We start from the raw sequence: 5,371 nt of genomic DNA, 5'->3' as shown, positions 1-5,371 counted from the left end.
AATATTTAACGAAAAAGTTGCATGACTAGAATTTTTTTCATTGGAAACAGGTCCATCTAGGATTTCCATACTAGTCTGGAGTCACATATGAACATGAGTTTGCAGTGGACTGCAGTGGATCTACCATCTTCCTGAGGAACGTTATAGGAGGCTTTTTCACCAGGATGTTGAGGCTAAAAATCAAATCAGAAGGTCCAGAGCTTCTCCACATATCTCACACGCTACACTACTCTTCAAGCAGTTTGTTATTTGCCAATATTGCTGTAATCCTTAGTACATTAACTAGCTTAAATTTACTCTTATGTTAGGAAGCTTGCATTATGCACAACATTAGCCTACAACAATGACTAGATTATCACAGTCTAAAAAGAAAAGTTGTTTCAGAGGTGGAACAAGTTATTACATCTAGGACTGGTTTCACAGACAGTGCTTAGGTTAAGCCAGGATTAGGTTCAATTAGGACATTTAAGTATCTTTTATAAATGTGCCTTAGAAGATATTTTTGAATTTGAATATGTTTCTTTCACTTAAAACAGCCTAGACATGCATTTTAGTTTGAGACTAGAATTGTCTGTGAAAGCAGGGGTTAAAATATTTCATCAGTCACTGTAAAAGTGTGGGATGAGTAGGCAGGCATACATTAATTTGTTGTAAGACCGTCTCAACCAAAATCTGAACTTGTGCAAATTTTCCTCTAAGGCTACTAGCGTGGGAGAAGCTTTTACAAAAGAGAAACAAACCTGAGCATTCATGGTGACACAGAAAAGCTTTAAGATTACATACAGCAGAAACAGTACAGACTGGGCATTTCTACCTTATTTTCTATTTTAAAAGCAAAAAATAAATCACAAAACACAAGCTTTGCAAAGTAGCATCACAGTGTTTGTTCATGTAGATGATGAAGGATAGAGAGATCTCTCAATAGCAGCGTGTGTTGTTGAGACTAGCACAGACCAACACGGACAGGACAGACAGAATGGAAAGGTTCATCTGTGAAACGGCTGAAAGTTTAATGGCCCAGTGGCACAGTAAAAGCATTCAGACAGAAACTCACGCTGGAAAATGTCCTGCACTGATCGCTGGTTAGATACTCTGTTTATCCTGCTGCACAACTTTATTAGTGATGTTTGCAGAGAGACTTGGACTAGTAGGTGACTTCCACAACACCCTGGTTACCGTATGCAATGTGCAAAAAAAAAAAAAAAAAAAAAAAAAAAAAATTTGCAACCACATGGTGACAACCTAAATCTCTCAAAACACCTTAGCAACCACACAGTAACAACCTACATAACTCAAAACACCTCAAAAATGCAGAGTAACAACCTAAAACACCTCAGCAACTTAACTGAGGTGCATAGTAACAACTTAAATCACTTAAAACACCTTAGCAACCACATGGTGACAACCTAAATCACCCAAAACACCTTAGAAACCACATAATAACCCAAAACATCTCAGAATCAGCATAGCAACAACCTATATAACTCAAAACACCTTAGCAACCGCATGGTGACAACCTAAATCACTCAAAACACCTTAGAAACCACATAATAACCCAAAACATCTCAGAATCAGCATAGCAACAACCTATATAACTCAAAAGACCTTAGCAACCACATAGTGACAACCTAAATCTCTCAAAACACCTTAGATAACCACATAACACCCCAAAACTAGGTAGAATCAGCATAGCAACAACTTATATAACTCAAAATAGTGTTGGGCGATATGCTCAATTTTCATATCGTCCTATCGTCAGCCTCTGAGATCGCCGATACACGATACTATCGTGCTAATTTATTTAATAATATGTAAATATGTCAATATGTAATAAATTCCTTATTCTTTTTGTAAGGGTAGTGCATGTGACTTGTGACACAGTTGTGCGTGTACAGAGCGCTGACGGTAGTTCTGTTCAAGTTTACTTTCGGTTTCATTCTCTGCTATCTTCACGGAGCGGTAAATGTGCGTGCCTGAATGTAAATGAATGTATCTTTCTTTACTCGTCATATTGTGATAATGCTTCCGCTATATGTCTGATCTTTGTCATCAGTTCATGCTGTAGTTCAGTTCATATAGAATGTGAAGCAATGTTCGTGTAATTCACGTGCATATGTTTAGCGCCATTTTATTGCATCGTAATTCTAGTTAACGCATACAGATGTTACTGAGGTGAATGTTTATGTTTACTATATACAGACAGATTCTGATATATCGTATTTATTTCAGCCTAAACCACATTTTACTACCTCTGTTATCCTAATGACTGTCTAAGTCTACACTTAATCTATGTACACTGTATGATGAATAAATCTCTTACCCATTTTCACTGTACACATCTGCGGCGCCATCTACTCTATGCTTGTGTTTATACCGCAGCAAGTTTCTGAGGCATCCTAGAACCGACTCTCCGCGCTGCATCGCTAAAGTTAGGTGCCTTTTTGACGGATAATGATAATAATTACTATCGTCAAAGGCATCAGCAACAGGCGATATCTCTGACTATCGTCGATACACGATGCTATCGTCTATCGGCACAACCCTAACTCAAAACACCTTAGAAACAACATGGTAACAACTTAAATCACTCAAAACACCTTTAAAAATGCATAGTAACAACCTAAATCACTCAAAACACCTTAGCGACTGCATAGTAACAACCTAAATAACTCAAAACACCTTAGCGACTGCATAGTAACAACCTAAATAACTCAAAACACCTAAAAAATGCATAGTAACAACCTAAATCACTCAAAACACCTTAGCGACTGCATAGTAACAACCTAAATAACTCAAAACACCTTAGCGACTGCATAGTAACAACCTAAATAACTCAAAACACCTAAAAAATGCTTATTAACAACCTAAATCACTCAAAACATCTTAGAAATGCATAGTAACAACCTAAATAACTCAAAACACCTAAAAAATGCTTATTAACAACCTAAATCACTCAAAACATCTTAGAAATGCATAGTAACAACCTAAATAACTCAAAACACCTTAGCGACTGCATAGTAACAACCTAAATAACTCAAAACACCTAAAAAATGCTTATTAACAACCTAAATCACTCAAAACACCTTTAAAAATGCATAGTAACAACCTAAATCACTCAAAACACCTTAGCGACTGCATAGTAACAACCTAAATAACTCAAAACACCTTAGCGACTGCATAGTAACAACCTAAATAACTCAAAACACCTAAAAAATGCTTAACAACCTAAATCACTCAAAACATCTTAGAAATGCATAGCAACAGCCCAAAAAATCTTAGCAACCGCATAGTAACAAGCTAAATTACTCAAAACATCTTAGAAATGAAAAGTAGCAACCCAAAACACCTCAGCAACCGCATAGCAACAACCTGAATTACTCAAAACATCTTAGAATAACATAGTAACAACCCAAAATACCCCAGAAACAGCATAGTAACAACCTTATTCAATCAAAACACCTAAGAAACACATAGTAACAACCCAAAATCAACCTCATAATCAGCATAGCAACAACCTAAATCACCCAAAACACCTTATCAAACACATGGTACCAACCTAAATCACTCAAAACATCTTAGAAATGCATAGTAACAACCCAAAATACCCCAGAAACAGCAATCAAAAAAATCAACCTCATAATCAGCATAGCAACAACCTAAATCACCCAAAACACCTTATCAAACACATGGTACCAACCTAAATCACTCAAAACATCTTAGAAACGCATAGTAACAACCCAAAATACTCCAGAAACAGCATAATAACAACCTAAATCAATCAAAACATGAGAAACACATTGGAACAACCCAAAATCAACCTCATTATCAGCATAGCAACAACCTAAATCACTCAAAACATCTTAGAAACGCATAGTAAAAACCCAAAAACACCTCAGAAATCAAATCACTCAAAATAGCTTAATGACAGCATAATAATCCAAAGCATCTCCGAAACAGCATAGTAACAACCTAAATCAATCAAAACACCTTAGCAACTGCATGGCAACAACCTAAATCACTCAAAACACCTTAGAAACACAACAAATCAAAACACCTCAGAAAAAGCACAGTAACAACCTAAATCATTCAAAACGTCTTAAAAACACATAGTAACGAACCAAAACACCTCAGAAACAGCATAGCAACAACCTAAATCAATCAAAACACCTTAACAACTGCATGGTAACAACCTAAATCACTCAAAACATCTTAGTAATCTCACAGTGACAACCTAAATCACTTAAAACACCTTAGTGACCGCATAATAGCACTAAACATCTCAGAAACAGCATAGTAATAACCTACATAACTCAAAACACCTTAGCAACCTCATAGTAATAACCCAAATAATTCCAAACACCTCAGAAACAGCACAGTAACAACGTAAATCACTCGAAACACCTTAGAAACTCATTGTAACCACCCAAAACATCTCGGAAACAGCATAGTAACAACAAAAAACTCAAAACACATTAGCAACCACATAATAACAACCTAAATCACTCAAAACATCTTAGCAACCAAAAAGTAATGACCACTCAAAACCATTTCGAAACCACAGAGTAATGACTTCAAATGCTCAAAACACATCAGCAATGCCAGCATAACAACCTAAATAACTCAAAACACCTTAGGAACCGCATAGTAACAAGCTAAATAGCTCAAAACACCTCAGGAAATGCATAGTAACAACCCGAACATCTCCGTAACATCACAATAACAACCTAAATCCCTCAAAACACCTTAGCAACCACATAGTGAAAAGCCGAAAAACTCAAAACACCTTGAAAAAGGAATTGTAACAACTCTGTAACATCACAGTAACAACCTAAATCCCTCAAAACACCTTAGCAACCACATAGTAATGTCCCAAATCACTCAAAACACCCCAGCAATGCCTTAGTAACAACCTAAATCACTCAAAACACCTTAGCAACCACATAGTAATGTCCCAAATCACTCAAAACACCCCAGCAATGCCTTAGTAACAACCTAAATCACTCAAAACACCTTAGCAACCACATAGTAATGTCCCAAATCACTCAAAACACCCCAGCAATGCCTTAGTAACAACCTAAATCACTCAAAACACCTTAGCGAACCCCAAAAACTCAAAACACTTGTTCGGTACATCAACAGGAAAAATACTAATACTCTTTTTATTTTTTATTTTTTATAAAACAGTAATTTACAGAACAAATTATGTCTGTCTTTAAATGTAAATAATTCTGTCAATTGCAACACTCTCCATACTGCAGTTTATGCTGCTGTTGTAAATGAGTAAAGAGATGTCAAGTGCTTCCACTTTTGTATGTATTTTATTCAGAATTATTGCTCTCCATCTGTTAGTCGTGTATGCGCTTCTTCGCTT

This window comes from Garra rufa, chromosome 13 (assembly GCF_049309525.1).
Source record: "Garra rufa chromosome 13, GarRuf1.0, whole genome shotgun sequence".
NCBI lineage: Eukaryota > Metazoa > Chordata > Actinopteri > Cypriniformes > Cyprinidae > Garra > Garra rufa.
The sequence above is the reverse complement of the archived record's forward strand: the minus strand, read 5'-3'. Positions refer to the sequence as shown.